The sequence below is a fragment of the Conger conger genome, chromosome 12 (assembly GCF_963514075.1).
Source record: "Conger conger chromosome 12, fConCon1.1, whole genome shotgun sequence".
In the NCBI taxonomy this organism is placed as follows: Eukaryota; Metazoa; Chordata; class Actinopteri; order Anguilliformes; family Congridae; genus Conger; species Conger conger.
The window spans coordinates 1374313-1390788 of NC_083771.1; the positions used below are offsets into that span (position 1 = coordinate 1374313).

General features: G+C 53.8%; 2 non-coding genes and 2 pseudogenes across 2 annotated transcripts; all 4 read left to right on the forward strand.

Moving 5' to 3' along the window:
• The first annotated feature begins 5202 nt into the window (after positions 1–5202).
• LOC133106455 (U2 spliceosomal RNA) lies at positions 5203–5382 on the forward strand (annotated as a pseudogene).
• A 326-nt stretch (positions 5383–5708) lies between these two features.
• On the forward strand, positions 5709–5825 carry LOC133105752 (U5 spliceosomal RNA). Its single transcript, XR_009703945.1, has one exon. It is a non-coding gene; the product is annotated as a U5 spliceosomal RNA (small nuclear RNA).
• Positions 5826–11929: 6104 nt separating this feature from the next.
• On the forward strand, positions 11930–12101 carry LOC133106304 (U2 spliceosomal RNA; annotated as a pseudogene).
• A 363-nt stretch (positions 12102–12464) lies between these two features.
• On the forward strand, positions 12465–12581 carry LOC133106106 (U5 spliceosomal RNA). Its single transcript, XR_009704284.1, has one exon. It is a non-coding gene; the product is annotated as a U5 spliceosomal RNA (small nuclear RNA).
• The last annotated feature ends 3895 nt before the right edge of the window (positions 12582–16476 follow it).

Genomic DNA, 16476 nt, shown 5'->3' on the forward strand with positions numbered 1-16476 from the left:
ATCGATGCCCCGCTCGCTAAATAGCTTTGGTCGCTGCCTAGAGAGCAGCTATTCAGTAAGTGACTCGGTGGTAAGTACGTCACAGTGTACTCGGTATGTGTCGAGTGTTTTTGGCGGCTGTGCCTGCCAGTGGAGGACAGTGGATCTTGGTGGGAGGAGCCAGCTGAGTCCGGTCGTTACGGTAGCTCGCCGACCGGCCAGTCAGTGCGTGCGCAGGGTTCTTGGGAAGGCGGGGAGGGGGGCCGGCTCCTGGGCCAGGTGGCGTCTGCCCCGAGCGCGGTCCGGGGCCACCGGGAGGGCGCTGTCGGCAGGGGCCAGTTTGTGGTTATCGCTTCTCGGCCTTTTGGCTAAAAGAAAGAGAAGAGGATGGAGACACCAGACGGTGGATTGCCGGCCTATCGGGTGCGGCTGCAGAACACGGTTCGTGTGGAGATGGAGGAGGGAGAGAAACGGAACGGCTTTAATTTGGATTTTTTTGTTGAAAAAGTTTTGAAAGATCTTTTGATGGTGGATCGGAAAACGGTGTTTTGTTTGCAGGATTTTTCCCAAAGAGGGTTTTTTGATTTAACCTTTTTTTCGGAAGCGGCGTGTTTTAATTTGCATCAAAAGTTTTTGGAGTGCGAAGGAAATCCGGCGCTACAAGGCATTACGATGCATTTGCTATACACCAAGGCCCTGAGACCTCTTACCGTCCACATGTACAACCCCTTTGTGCGGGAGGAGGACATCTTGGCTTTCCTGCGGAGGTATTGTTCGGAGGTGAAGGAGGCAGTCAAGCTGAAGGACAAGTTTGGCTTCTGGAACGGTAAGAGGCGGTTTTATGTACGTTTTAAGCAAGATCCCTCAGGTGTGGGGGGGATCGCGCATCCACCAGGGGCCTTCTCCATAGGCCCGGACAGAGGCTACCTGGTGTACCCAGGCCAGCCATTGTACTGTAGACGGTGTGGGATGTACGGGCACGTTAAGGCGGTGTGCTCCACCGACCGATGCAGGCATTGTGCATCGACGGAGCATGCGACAAAAGACTGCGTGGCCCCGAAAACATGCAGTCTCTGCGGGAGTGTGGAGCACCTTTTCCGGGCTTGCCCAGAAAGGGTGAGGTCGTTTGCGGCCTTGGTGCAGGGTGAGTTTGGGGCCTACTCTGGGCCTCCTGGAGGTCGAGCACGGCCTAGCACCAAGAAGGCCGGGCGAGAAGCAGGGGAGTCGGCTACGGAGGGAGGGCAGGCTTCGGAGCACGGGGCTGGGCCTTCCAGCACTACAAGCCCAGGCTCTGCGGCGGCCTTGGCCACTAGGCCGGATCAGGAAGGGGTGGGGCCTGGGGGGCTGGCTCCCGTGCTGGATCCGTCCCCCTGTCCTGGGCATGGGGGCGAGGCCTCAGTCTTGGAGGAGCCACGGAGCGGCGCGGATGGGAGACCGGAGCAAGAAGCAGGTGGATCCAGTGAGGTCATGGCGGCTGGGTCTGGGTCTGGGTCGGGTCCGGGTTCCGCTGCGCCCCCGAGCTCTGGTCCGGGTCCTGCTCCTGGGTCCGGTCCGGCTCCGGATTCCGGTTCGGGTTCCGGTCCGGGTCCGGATTCCGGTCCGGGTTCCGGTCCGGGTCCGGATTCCGGTCCGGGTTCCGGTCCGGCTAGGAGTTCCGGTCTGGGTCTGGATTCCGGTCCGGTCCGGGTTTTCGCCGCGAGGCCAAGAGATCGGGATCCTGCTCCGGCGCTGGGAGGCATGGATGGGAGGTCCAAGGGTGAGCAGATCTTCGGGCCTTCCTCGCGTCCTGGCCTGGGTTTGGGGCTGGGCGCAGTGGTGATGAAGGCGAGGGCCGTGGCGGAGGAGTCCGGGGTCCCGAGAGAGGGTTCGCCGGAGCTTTTCTCCCCCCTGTCGGTGCCTCTTGGTGAGGAGGTCTTGTCCCCGGAGGCGGAGGGAGCGGCTATGTGCACCACTGCGGACCTGCAGACCCCGTTGGCGTGGGGGGACAGCCCTCCTCCAGAGGGGGAGGTGCCGGTGTGGGCGCAGGTGGCAGCGCGGAAGCGGGTTCGCTCGGGGGACACAAACGGGAGGGAGGCAAAGGCGGGACCAGGCATCCCTCTGCAGAACAGGTTCCTGGCCCTATCGGACTCGGCGGAGGGGGAGGCCCAGGAGGTGGACATTGAGGTGGACCGGGAGGAAGCACCTGGAGCCTCTGCGGCCTTAGTAGGACCGGCAGTCAGCCTGTCTTCCCAGTTTGTGGGCTGGGATGTGGCGGGAATAACAGGGGTGATGGGGATGGAGAAAGGACTCGAGGGAGGGGGGGACTCCTCCGAGAAGGAAGGAGATTGAAGGTAAGGGTGGGTAGGTAAAATATTTTGTTTAAAATAATGGGGTGTAATGTTTTTACTTTGAATGTGCGGGGGTTGCGGAGCTCGGGGAAGAGGCAGGCACTTTTTGCCTCTTTGGCGGCAACAGGTGGAGATGTGTTTTTGTTGCAAGAGGTGCATCTTCGGGACATGGGAGACGTACTTCTCTTTACGAAGGAGTGGACGTGGGGCCCATCGGCGTGGTCGGTGGGCAGCGTTCATGCCGATGGGCTGGGGATCCTTGTAAAGGGGGTAGGTATGGAAGTCCAGGAGTCGGTGGACATTGTGGCGGGGCGGGCAATGTTCACAGACATTGATTGCGCTTCTTGCAAATTACGGGTGGTTAATGTGTACGGGCCGACTCGGAGTGGGCGGAGGCTGGAGGTTTTCAGGGAGCTGGTGCCCAGTCTGTCCACCTCCAGACGGATCATCCTGGGGGGGGATTTTAATGTGTCGCTGGATGGGGGTGGGGCTAGCGCTGCTGGAGTGGATCATTCGGCGAGAGCGCTGGCAGAGCTGGTCAGGGACCACGGCCTTGTCGACTCCTTTCGGGCAGTGCATCCGGCGGTTCCAGGCGTTACCTGGCGTAACTCCAGGGGAGCTGCGAGCCGCCTGGACTACATCTTCGTGCCAAAGGAGTGGGTGGGGGTGACCGCCACGCTGCAGCCTTCATGGGCATCGGACCATGACATGCTGCAGGTGGCGGTCCCCATTCCCAACACGCAATGGGGGCCAGGCTACTGGAAGCTAAACACCTCCCTAATAAAAACTAGGGCTTTCCAGGAGGCTTTTAGAGGGTTGTATAAGGCCGTGAGGGCTCTGCGGGGCTTGTACCCCACAGCGGTAGAGTGGTGGGAGGCGGCCAAAGTGCGTTTCGGGCTGTTCTGCCGAAACTTCAGCATGGCGCAGCGGCGGAGGGAGCGGGCTGAGGTGAGGAGGTGGTTAGATCTCCTCGCCTACATGCACGCCCAGCTCAACAGGGGGAGGGCAGTGAGGTGGGAGGCGTATGAGGGGGCGAAGGAGAGGGTGAGAAGCCTCCTGGAGGGAAGAGCTAAGGCCTCGGCCTTCCAGGGCCGGCTGAGGGAGATGGAGGAGGGGGAGAAGCCCACCGCATATTTTTTTCAGGCTGCTGAGGCTCGGAGGAGGGCCGCCGTGATCTCCGGGTTGAAAGGGGAAGCGGGGCTGGAAACGGGGGTCCCGGAGATGCTGGGGATCGCGGAGGGCTTCTTCCGAGACCTCTTCAGCAGGAGAGAGTGCGACCCGGAGGAGCAGGAGGCACTGCTGGGGTGTGTGGTGCCCCGGTTGGGGCGGGAGGAAGGGCAGGCACTGGAGGCGGAGCTCAGTTTGGAGGAGCTGACAGGGGCGCTCCGCTCCATGAGGGAAGGGAAGTCCCCGGGGCATGACGGACTCCCGTGGGAGTTCTACAGGGAGTTTTGGGACATCATTGGTCCGGATCTCTTGGAGGTTTTTCAGGCGCTTCTGGAGGGGGGAGCGCTGTCGGCCTCCATGAGAAAAGGAGTGGTGACGCTGCTCTATAAGGGAGGTGACAGGGCTGATCTGAAGAACTGGCGTCCAATCACCCTGCTGACGGCGGACTATAAGCTGCTGGCCAAAGCAGCTGCGGTCCGCCTGAAGCAGGTGATGGACGTCCTGGTCAGCCCTGACCAGACTTGTGGGGTACCGGGGCGGTCCTGCAGCTGGAACCTGATTCTGCTGCGGGACACGATCGACTGGGTGCGCGATCGGGGCCTTCCTCTGGCGGTGGTCAGCATCGACCAGGAGAAGGCCTTCGATCGGGTGCAGCACGCCTTCCTGTTCCGGGTCCTGCAGCAGATGGGTTTGGGCCCCCGGTTTCTGTCTTGGCTGCGCATGCTGTACAGGGGAGTGTACAGCTGCGTAAGAGTGAATGGGTTTCTGAGCGGGGCTGTGGAGCAAGCAGGGGGGGTGCGGCAGGGGTGCCCAATCTCCCCTCTGCTCTACGTCCTGTTCATGGAGCCCTTTGCGGAGCTGGTGCGCCGGGACCCAGGGGTGGACGGGGTGAGGATCCCAGGGGCCGCAGGGGCCGAGTTGAAAATCCAGCAGTATGCTGACGACACAACAATTTTTGTGTCGTCGACTCGGTCCCTGGCAAGGGTGAGAGTCCTGGTGGACAGGTTTGCGGCAGGGACGGGCTCCAGGGTGAACCTGTCCAAGTCCTCAGTCCTGCTGTGTGGCCGGTGGAGAGAGGAGGTGAGGGACTACGGTGGCTGGGAGCGGTGCCAAGGGGGACTGAAGGTGTTGGGGGTGCGCTTCTTTCCCCAGGGCAGTGGTGAGCGGAACTGGGAAGAGCGTATGGCGCTGGTAAGATCACGGCTGGGGGTGTGGGCACGCAGGCGGCTGTCACTGACTGGGAGGGTGGTAGTGGTGAGGGCTGTCCTGCTCCCACTACTCCTACACCTGGCCTACGTTTTCCCAGTTCCTGCAAGGATCAAGGTGGCCCTGACCAGGGCCATGTTCAAGTTTCTGTGGGGAGGGAGGTACGAGTACGTGCATCGCGACCTCATTTACATGCCGGTGGACAAGGGGGGTCGCGGCGTGCCGAGGATCCCCCTGAAACTTGACGCGATTTTTACATCTTTCGCGTGTAGGATGGTCCTGGGAAGGGTCCCCCACAAGTGCTACCACTTTGCCCGTTTCCACCTGGCGGTTGTATGGTTGTTTCGGTTCTGTTTTTGTTTGGTTTGGTTTGAAATGGGTTGGTACAGTGGGAATGTGTTGGGACTTTGGGACTTCAGGGGAGGGTGGGGTTTTGAGTTTACAGTTGTTAAGAGGATGTGGTTTGGAATTTGTTTGTTTATTGTTTGTATGTAAATGTAATGAGGTTGGTGCGGACCAATAAATTAATTTAAATACAAAAAAAAAAAAATCTGTTCTTATCAGTTTAATATCTGATACGTCCCCTATCAGGGGACTATATATTAAACGGATTTTTGGCACAGGGAGTCGGAGAAGGAGCTTGCTCCGTCCGCTTCAAGCATCGACCCGTTATTGCAGTGCGTTCGGGAACGGTGCGCCTCTCCAAGTTTTGTGCAAAAAAAAGGTTGTGTTTTGTTGTCCTTTACTAGGTGGGTGGGTTGCCCTGTTCTTCCCCCTTTTTGTTTGTTTGTTTGTTTTTTTGTATGTATGTAAATTGTGTTGTAAGTGTGCTTGCCTCTGTTTTTTAGCCAAATGATGTAGTAGTTTTGTGTGCGGGACGTAACTGTTTGTTGTCATTGCGCTGTCTCGCTTTTCCCACCTTCCCTCTCGGATTGTCCGGCAGGCCGGCTGGCAGCAGTGGCAACCCCGGGTCAGTGGGAGTGGCTGGGAAGGGGGCCGGAGGCGCCTGGTGCGCTGAAAGGTCACATTTCGCTCGGGTTTCTCTTCAGCACGCACAAATCTTTCGCCTTTTACTAAAGATTTCCGTGGAGAGGAACGCACCTGAGTTTGTGCTATTTTTGGATGCTCCGTCCACAGGACGGGGCAACTTCGAACGGTTTAAGGACAGACGGCAATGTGCGACAGGTATGCGGGTTGCTTGCGAGTCGCCGATGAGCCGAGCCGACTTGCTCGTTTCTGGCTTATCGCCCGCTCGCCGCGTGCGATCGATGCCCCGCTCGCTAAATAGCTTTGGTCGCTGCCTAGAGAGCAGCTATTCAGTAAGTGACTCGGTGGTAAGTACGTCACAGTGTACTCGGTATGTGTCGAGTGTTTTTGGCGGCTGTGCCTGCCAGTGGAGGACAGTGGATCTTGGTGGGAGGAGCCAGCTGAGTCCGGTCGTTACGGTAGCTCGCCGACCGGCCAGTCAGTGCGTGCGCAGGGTTCTTGGGACGGCGGGGAGGGGGGCCGGCTCCTGGGCCAGGTGGCGTCTGCCCCGAGCGCGGTCCGGGGCCACCGGGAGGGCGCCGTCGGCAGGGGCCAGTTTGTGGTTATCGCTTCTCGGCCTTTTGGCTAAGATAGGCGGTCGAATCGTTCGTTGGTGGGAGAGGAGTCGGTTTACTACTACAGAATAGTAAGTAAAAAAATAGTGTTTCTTTTTGTTGCTTGTGTGGTTTTTTCTTGTGTGTACAGGTGCGTGGAGGAGCCCAACCGGAGAGGAGGAGTGAGGGGGTCCTCCGGGAGGGTAAGGCCCTTTTTGGGCTTGCTTTTCTTTGGTTCAGTGGTTGTTGGAGGTCTGTGTTTAATTGTTTGTAGTGTGGTTTAGTGTTTGTGTGGTGGCGTTTCCGGGATGGCGGCTGCTAGGGTCGGCGCCCGGAGGCACTGCTGTGTCCGGTTTTCTTTGAGGGAGAAGGAAGGGAAGCTCCTGGAGATGTCCCGTTTGGATTTCTCCAGGAAGCTTCTAATGGGAGCATTAAAATTTGTGCCAGGGGACATTAACTGCCTGGTTGTGCTTCCCCGGGGGAAGGGCTTTGATGTAAGCTTCAGAACCCCCCAGCTGTTGGGTTCCTTTTGGAACACCCTGGAGAAGAATAAAGATAGCCTCTCAATGTTTGACATTGAGAGGCTCACAGATGACTCCGTGAAACATATTATTTTTAAAATGTACAATGAGACAGTGGAGCCAGAAGACCTGGTTGCGTGGCTGGCCAACTACTGTCTCGTTAGGGGGCCAGCCCAGAAAATCATGGATGTCGACGGTATCTGGACGGGGAGCTGGAAGGTTCCCGCGAAATTGGTGGAGGACAGAACCGGTTATGGGGGTTTGAGACACCTGCCCTCCCTCATTGTGCTGGGGGAAAATAGAGGGCTGGTCTTTTATCAAGGCCAGCCAAAACTGTGTAGGAAATGTGGGGCCTATGGTCACCTGGCAGAGGCCTGCCAGGTCATTTTTTGCAATCGGTGCAGGGAGGTGGGGCACCTCGCCGCTGATTGCAAGAATGGAATCAGGTGCAATCTCTGCAGGTCGTCAAACCACCTGTTCAGAGATTGCCCTGATTCCTACGCTAACAGGGCCAAGCAGGCGAGGGCTGACGCCCGGGAGAGGCAGCGGGAGGAGGGGGAGGCCATGAGGAAGGAGCAGGAGGAGAAGGAAGAGGGAAAGGGTGAGGAAGCCCAGGAAGGGGCAGAAGGTGAAAATGGTGGTCAGGGTGTGGCTGGAACGAGTGGAGTGAGTGAGAATGTGGGAGAGAATGAGGGAGAGGCAGGTGGAGTGAATGTGTGCACAAACGAGGGAATGAGTGTGGGCGTGGCTGGGGGGAAGAGTGCAGGTGAGAATGGGGGAGCAAATGAGGGAACGAGTGTGGGCGCGGCTGGTGGAAAGGGCGCTGGTGAGAATGTGAGAGAGAACGAGGGAGTGGCAGGTGGAGTGAATGTGAAGGTTAATGAGGGAATGAGTGTGGGCGTGGCCGGGAAAGAAGGTGCAGGTGAGGAGGTGGAAGTGAAGGAGGGGGAGAACAGGGAGAAAGAAATGGCCTGTGAACCCGTCGAGTCTCTGTACTCTGACTCCGACTCTGACGCAGTCTTCATGGAGACTGTAACAGAGGGGGAGAGTGATGAGGAAATGTTGGTGGAAGGAATTGTCCGCAAAAGAGGTGCAGAGACTGGAACGGAAGGGGTGGAAAGAAAGAAAAGGGGGGTGAGGGAGAGGTGGGGCTTGATGGCTGGGCTGTCAGACAGCGGGTCATCGGGCTCCTCCCCAATCTACCCGGAGCAAGGACAAAACCAGGCCCCCTACATATCAGAGACTGAACCATCGTCATCTGCTGGGTCACCAGCAGGTGGCAGTGGGGTTTTAAAGTGATGGTGAGTATGGCATTTCTTTTAACTTCGTGGTGTTTTTAATTCTTTCTGCCTGTTTTAACCCTCACTTCTTAATTTAAAAAGAAATTTTAATAAAATGGCTTCCCAGCACATGCCCCTCACGGTGGCAACCATTAATGTGTGCAGCGTGAGGACATTAAAGCGGGCAAGATCTGTGTTGTGTTCTTTGGAAAGTGTGCAAGCAGATGTGATTTGCCTACAGGAGTGTGGGCTGCCATATCGCTCCTCCTACAGGATGTGGGAGGACCTATGGCAGCAGGGGCCGTCTCTCTGGAGCGGCTCCCACTCCAATCGGGCGGATGGTGTGGCAGTGCTGGTGAAGAACAGAAGTATTGAGGTGAAGGGGAGCACAGTGGTGAGAACAGGCAGAGTTTTAACAGTATCTCTCTCTTTTAATGAAATGACTTTTAACCTCATGAATATTTATTGCCCGCAGGGGAAGCAGGAGCGCTGGGAGCTCCTTCAGGAGCTCCCCACATACCTTTTAGGGAGAGCTCCTCTGCTATTGGTTGGGGATTTTAATTGCGTTTTAAACAGGGCTGGGCGGAGGGGAGCAGGGGAGGATTTTAAAATGGACAAAACGTCTTTTTATTTGAATAATTTAATAAAGGATTTTAAACTCACAGACGTTTACTCTGCTCTTAACCCGGGGCAGGAGGGTTTTACCTGGCGCACGAGTGATGGATCCCGAGCATCGAGGATTGACTTCCTCTTTGCCAGGGGTTTTGCTGGTCTGGCATCATCTCTGAGCCCGGTATTTTACTCAGACCATTCCCTGCTGTGCTGCTCCCTGGCTGTGAAGTCAGGTGTAGCAGTCGGCAGGGGAATATGGAAACTGAACTGCCGGTTGTTGGAGGACCCGGCAGTAGTGATGGCTTTTAATGAAGTATATGAAGAATGGCGGACCCTCCAATGTTTTTATGAGACCCGGGCTGAGTGGTGGGAGTGGGTAAAAAAACAAAAATAAAGGGATTTTTTATTAAACAGGGGAGGGAGAAAAAAGCAAAGGAGAGGAGGGTGTGGGTGGGACTACAAAAAAGATTAAATAGATACGGGAATTTAATAAATATGGGGTTTGATTTTAAAGAAGAATATAAAGAGGTCAAAAGAGAGATGGAGATTTTAATGGAGAAGAAATGCCAAAGCATCATTTTTAGCAGTAGAGAAAAGGAGATTGAGGAAGGAGAAAAGTGTACAAGGTTCTTTTTTAAAAAGATTTTATCAAGGAATATTTTAATGAAAGGTCTGAAGGGAGAAGATGGAGTTTTAAATACAGATACAGATGGCATGCTGAGGGTGGTGGAGGGGTTTTATGGTAATTTATTTAGGGAAAAGGAGGTAGAGGAGGAAAGGACGGGGGAGGTGCTAAATTTTATAGAGGGGGTGGTGGAGGATAGCGGCATTTTGGAAGGAGGAATAGGGGGGGAAGAGATAACACGCAGTTTTAAGTCTTTTAAAAAAGGCAAAGCACCGGGGTTGGATGGGCTGCCATGGGAATTTTATGGGAAATTTTGGTATTTATTGGAATCGGACCTTTTAAATATTTTTAACGAATTTGACAACCTTAAAATTTTACCCAAGAGTTTTAGAGAGGGGGTGGTCACATTGATTTTTAAAAAAGGGGATAGGTCCAATATTAAGAATTGGCGTCCGATCACCCTTTTAAATTTCGATTTTAAACTCTTAAGTAAGATTTTAACCCTGAGGATGAGGACGGTTTTACCTGACGTGATCCACCCGGATCAAACTTGTGCTGTGGCTGGAAGGAGGATCACTGACAGCCTCGTACTGGTAAGAGACGCCATCTGTTATGCGAGAGACAGAAATATTCGGCTCGCCGTACTAAATTTAGACTTTGAAAAGGCGTTCGATCGAGTCTCGCACCAGTACCTGTTCAAGGTGCTGGGGAAAATGGGCTTTTCGGCTGGGTTCTTAGCACGGGTGGGGCTTCTGTATACGGGGATTAGAAGCAGAATCCTGGTGAACGGGGTCCTCTCCAAGGCAGTAGACGTCCGCTGCGGTGTCCGCCAGGGCTGTCCGTTATCGCCACTCCTGTTTGTGTGCTGTATAGAGCCACTGGCACAAGTGTTGAGACGGGATACCCGGATATCAGGGCTGGGCATTCCAGGGAGCGGTGGGCAGGAGGCCCGCTGCATTTTATACATGGATGACGTGACCATACTTTGTACTGACCAGCCTTCCATTGACCGGACTGTTGACAGGACAGTGTGGTTTGGGAGGGCCTCAGGGGCAAAATTAAACAAGGACAAGTGTGACCTGAAACTGTACGGACGTTGGACAGAGACCGAACTCTCTGGAATGCCAATGACTGCAAGACCTGACCAAGTGAGAATCCTCGGGGTCCATTTTAATTCTGACGGACGTGGGGATGGGAACTGGGAAGGGATTTTAAAAACAACGGAAAAACGGCTGGGGTTTTGGAGACTGAGGGAACTATCGCTGGAGGGCAAAATACTCATTTTAAAATCAGTGATTTTACCCTTGTGGCTGTTTGTGAGTGTTGTGTTTGTGCCGTCTCGTGCCGTGTTGTCCCGTCTTTTATTTTTTATGGGGCACAAAATGGGAGCGGTTGCCCAGAACGGTAGTGAAAAAGAGACCAGAGAAGGGTGGGAAGGGGGTTCTGGATTTTTACACTGTGTTGTGGTGCCACTTTGTGGCGCTGCAGGTGTCCTTGTGTCTGTCTCTGTCTTGTAAAGCGTCTTTTTTTGTCAAGTTTTTTAGCGGGGCCTATTTTAGAAGCATTGGGGTGGTGAGGGTGCCGTTATCGGTGCCCTTGGCTTTTAAAATGGTGGGAGGGTATGTGAAAATGAAGGCCTTTTTAAAGAAGATGGGGTTGGAAGGGGTGGGAGCGGGGGTTTTAACTAACCACAAGTCTCTCCTGTCCTTTGTGCAGGGTAGGGATCCGGTGAGCCAGGTGCGTGAGCTGGCAGTAGGCCAGCCGGAAGAAGTTTGGAACGCTGTGGCCCACCCAGATCTGCTGCATCGTCATAGAGACCTGGCCTGGCTGGCGGCGCATGGGGTCCTCCCGGTCCAAGGAGTGCTGCATGCCCGGAGACTGGCCAGGACTGCAAAGTGCCCTTGGCCCAGGTGTGAAGAGGAGGAGTCGGTCCGCCACTGTCTATGGGACTGCCCGGTGGCAAGGACCCTCTGGACACAGTGCGGGCCCCTGATCCAGCTGCTGCTGGGAGCGGGACTGACCCTGCAGTGCCAGATGGTGCTGTACGGCGTGGGCAGGGGAAGGACCTCACGCCGGTGGAGGTGCCTGTGGCTGGCCATGAACTCTGTGAAACAGGCCATCTGGACTGCCCGCACTGTGTGGATCAAGGAGAACAGGGCCTTGTCACCGGAGGCACTGAGGAGGGTGGCGTTTGCCTCCCTCAGAGACTACATGTGGCGTGACCGGCGGAGAAGAGGAGTGGACTGGGCCAAGGGGGCATGGGGGCATGCAGCCTGGACGATGATAATGGGGCCGGGAGGGCCAGCCTGACCGGCCGGGATCTGTTATGACGAGGTAACAGGGGCGGTGTGAAGGCAGGTTGTTTAAGAGCGCCCACCGCTGCCCGGTACAAAGGTCTTCTGTTTTAATGATTGTGGTTGTGATTTTAAATATTGTGTGTGCTTTTATCGGGAAAAAAGGGAAGGGCAAAGGGTCCTCGTGGGAATTTTAATGAAATTACTTGCTTTTATTGTATTTAAATATATGTTTTTACTGTAATGTAATTTTGTTATTTATGAAGTGATATTTATTTCTGTAAGGACATGCCCGAGCACAAACAATGTATTGTATTTTAAAAATGTATTGATATAATAAACCTTTTAAAAACAAAATCTGTTCTTATCAGTTTAATATCTGATATGTCCCCTATCAGGGGACTATATATTAAACGGATTTTTGGCACAGGGAGTCGGAGAAGGAGCTTGCTCCGTCCGCTTCAAGCATCGACCCGTTATTGCAGTGCGTTCGGGAACGGTGCGCCTCTCCAAGTTTTGTGCAAAAAAAGGTTGTGTTTTGTTGTCCTTTACTAGGTGGGTGGGTTGCCCTGTTCTTCCCCCTTTTTGTTTGTTTGTTTGTTTGTTTGTTTGTTTTTTTTGTATGCATGTAAATTGTGTTGTAAATAGGGTGAATATGTGCCCTTGTTGTAAGTGTGCTTGCCTCAGTTTTTTAGCAAAATGATGTAGTTTTCTGTGCGGGACGTAACTGTTTGTTGTTATTGCGCTGTCTCGCTTTTCCCACCTTCCCTCTCGGATTGTCTGTCCGGCCGGCTGGCAGCAGTGGCAACCCCGGGTCAGTGGGAGTGGCTGGGAAGGGGGCCGGAGGCGCCTGGTGCGCTGAAAGGTCACATTTCGCTCGGGTTTCTCTTCAGCACGCACAAGTCTTTCGCCTTTTACTAAAGATTTCCGTGGAGAGGAACGCACCTGAGTTTGTGCTATTTTTGGATGCTCCGTCCACAGGACGGGGCAGCTTCGAACGGTTTAAGGACAGACGGCAATGTGCGACAGGTATGCGGGTTGCTTGCGAGTCGCCGACTTGCTCGTTTCTGGCTTATCGCCTGCTTGCCGCGTGCGATCGATGCCCCGCTCGCTAAATAGCTTTGGTCGCTGCCTAGAGAGCAGCTATTCAGTAAGTAACAGTGTACTCGGTATGTGTTGAGTGTTTTTGGCGGCTGTGCCTGCCAGTGGAGGACAGTGGATCTTGGTGGGAGGAGCCAGCTGAGTCCGGTCGTTACGGTAGCTCGCCGACCGGCCAGTCAGTGCGTGCGCAGGGTTCTTGGGAAGGCGGGGAGGGGGGCCGGCTCCTGGGCCAGGTGGCGTCTGCCCCGAGCGCGGTCCGGGGCCACCGGGAGGGCGCCGTCGGCAGGGGCCAGTTTGTGGTTATCGCTTCTCGGCCTTTTGGCTAAGATAGGCGGTCGAATCGTTGGTTGGTGGGAGAGGAGTCTTGTTGCGCTCAAAGGAAAAAAGTAAGTAAATAATAGCTGTGTTGCTTGTGTCCTTTTGTTGTGTGTGTAGGGTGTGTTAAGAGCCCAACCGGAGAGGAGGAGTGAGGGGGTCCTCCGGGGGGGTAGGGCCCTTTTGGGCGTGCTTTTCCTGTGTTTCTCTGTGGTTGATACTTCTTTGTTAAATTGTTTGTAGTGTGGTGTATCCGGGATGGCGGCTGCTAGGGTCGGCGCCCGGAGGCACTGCTGTGTGCGGTTCTCCCTGAAGGAGAAGGAAGGGAAGCTCCTGGAGATGTCCCGTTTGGACTTCTCCAGGAAGCTGCTCATGGGAGCATTGAAGTTTGTGCCGGGAGACATAAACTGTTTGGTTGTGCTCCCGAGGGGTCGGGGCTTTGACGTAAGCTTCCGCACCCCTCAGCTGTTGGGTTCCTTCTGGAACTCAATCGAAAACATTAAAGAGAGCTTCTCAATGTTCGACATTGAGAGGCTCACAGATGACTCGGTAAAATACATCGTTTTCAAGATGTATAATGAGACGGTGGAGTCAGAAGACCTGGTAGCCTGGCTAAGAAACTACTGCCTGGTGAGGGGGCCAGCCCAGAAAATAATGGATATAGATGGGATTTGGACTGGGAGTTGGAAGGTCCCGGTGAAATTGGTGGAGGACAAAAATGGTTATGGGGGGTTAAAACATCTGCCCTCCCTTATTGTTCTGGGGGAGAACAGGGGGCTGGGTCTTCTACCAAGGCCAGCCAAAACTCTGCAGGAAGTGTGGGGCCTATGGTCACCTGGCAGATGCAGGGAGGTGGGGCATCTCGCGGCTGAGTGCGTGAATGGAATCAGGTGCAATCTCTGCAGGTCTTCAGACCACCTGTTCAGAGATTGCCCTGATTCCTACGCGAACAGGGCCAAGCAGGCGAGGGCTGACGCCCGGGAGAGGCAGCGGGAGGAGGGGGAGGCCATGAGGAAGGAGCAGGAGGAGAAGGAAGAGGGAAAGGGTGAGGAAGCCCAAGAAGGGGCAGAAGGTGAGAATGGTGGTCAGGGTGTGGCTGGAATGAGTGGAGTGAGTGAGAATGTGGGAGAGAATGAGGGAGAGCCAGGTGGAGTGAATGGGGGAGCAAACGAGGGAACGAGTGTGGGCGCGGCTGGTGGAAAGGGTGCTGGTGAGAATGTAAGAGAGAACGAGGGAGAGGCAGGTGGAGTGAATGTGAAGGTTAATGAGGGAATGAGTGTGGGCGTGGCCGGGAAAGAAGGTGCAGGTGAGGAGGTGGAAGTGAAGGTGGGGGAGAACAGGGAGAAAGAAATGGCCTGTGAACCCGTCGAGTCTCTGTACTCTGACTCCGACTCTGACGCAGTCTTCATGGAGACTGTAACAGAGGGGGAGAGTGATGAGGAAATGTTGGTGGAAGGAATTGTCCGTAAAAGAGGTGCAGAGACTGGAACTGAAGGGGCGGAGAGAAAGAAAAGGGGGGTGAGGGAGAGGTGGGGCCTGATGGCTGGGCTGTCAGACAGCGGGTCATCGGGCTCCTCCCCAATCTACCGGGAGCAGGGACAAAACCAGGCCCCCTATATCTCCGAGACGGAACCATCGTCATCTGCTGGGTCACCAGTGGGGTTTTAAAGTAATGGTGAGTATGGCATTTCTTTTAACTTCGTGGTGTTTTTAATTATTTCTGCCTGTTTTAACCCTCACTTTTTAATTTAAAAAATATTAATAAAATGGCTTCCCAGCACATGCCCCTCACGGTGGCAACCATTAATGTGTGCAGCGTGAGGACATTAAAGCGGGCAAGATCTGTGTTGTGTTCTTTGGAAAGTGTGCAAGCAGATGTGATTTGCCTACAGGAGTGTGGGCTGCCATATCGCTCCTCCTACAGGATGTGGGAGGACCTATGGCAGCAGGGGCCGTCTCTCTGGAGCGGCTCCCACTCCAATCGGGCGGATGGTGTGGCAGTGCTGGTGAAGAACAGAAATATTGAGGTGAAGGGGAGCACAGTGGTGAGAACAGGCAGAGTTTTAACAGTAGCTCTCTCTTCTAATGAAATGACTTTTAACCTCGTGAATATTTATTGCCCGCAGGGGAAGCAGGAGCGCTGGGAGCTCCTTCAGGAGCTCCCCACATATCTTTTAGGGAGAGCTCCTCTGCTATTGGTTGGGGATTTTAATTGTGTTTTAAACAGGGCTGGGCGGAGGGGAGCAGGGGAGGATTTTAAAATGGACAAAACGTCTTTTTATTTGAATAATTTAATAAAGGATTTTAAACTCACGGACATTTATTCTGCTCTTAACCCGGGGCAGGAGGGTTTTACCTGGCGCACGAGTGATGGATCCCGGGCATCGAGGATTGACTTCCTCTTTGCCAGGGGTTTTGCTGGTCTGGCATCGTCTCTGAGCCCGGTATTTTACTCAGACCATTCCCTGCTGTGCTGCTCCCTGGCTGTGAAGTCAGGTGTAGCAGTCGGCAGGGGAATATGGAAACTGAACTGCCGGTTGTTGGAGGACCCGGCAGTAGTGATGGCTTTTAATGAAGTTTTTGAAGAATGGCGGACCCTCCAATGTTTTTATGAGACCCGGGCTGAGTGGTGGGAGTGGGTAAAAAAACAAATAAAGGGATTTTTTATTAAGCAGGGGAGGGAGAAAAAAGCAAAGGAGAGGAGGGTGTGGGTGGGACTACAAAAGAGACTAAACAGATACGGGAATTTAATAAATATGGGGTTTGATTTTAAAGAAGAATATGAAGAGGTCAAAAGAGAGATGGAGATTTTAATGGAGAAGAAATGCCAAAGCATCATTTTTAGCAGTAGAGAAAAGGAGATAGAGGAAGGAGAAAAATGTACCAGATTCTTTTTTAAAAAGATTTTATCAAGGAATATTTTTATGAAAGGTCTGAAGGGAGAAGATGGAGTTTTAAATACAGATACAGATGGCATGCTGAGGGTGGTGGAGGGGTTTTATGGTAATTTATTTAGGGAAAAGGAGGTAGAGGAGGAAAGGATGGGGGAGGTGCTAAATTTTATAGAGGGGGTGGTGGAGGATAGAGGCATTTTGGAAGGAGGAATAGGGAGGGAAGAGCTAACACGCAGTTTTAAGTCTTTTAAAAAAGGCAAAGCACCGGGGTTGGATGGGCTGCCATGGGAATTTTATGGGAAATTTTGGTATTTATTGGAATCGGACCTTTTAAATATTTTTAACGAATTTGACAACCTTAAAATTTTACCCAAGAGTTTTAGAGAGGGGGTGGTCACATTGATTTTTAAAAAAGGGGATAGGTCCAATATTAAGAATTGGCGTCCGATCACCCTTTTAAATTTCGATTTTAAACTCTTAAGTAAGATTTTAACCCTGAGGATGAGGACGGTTTTACCTGACGTGATCCACCCAGATCAAACTTGTGCTGTGGCTGGAAGGAGGATCACTGACAG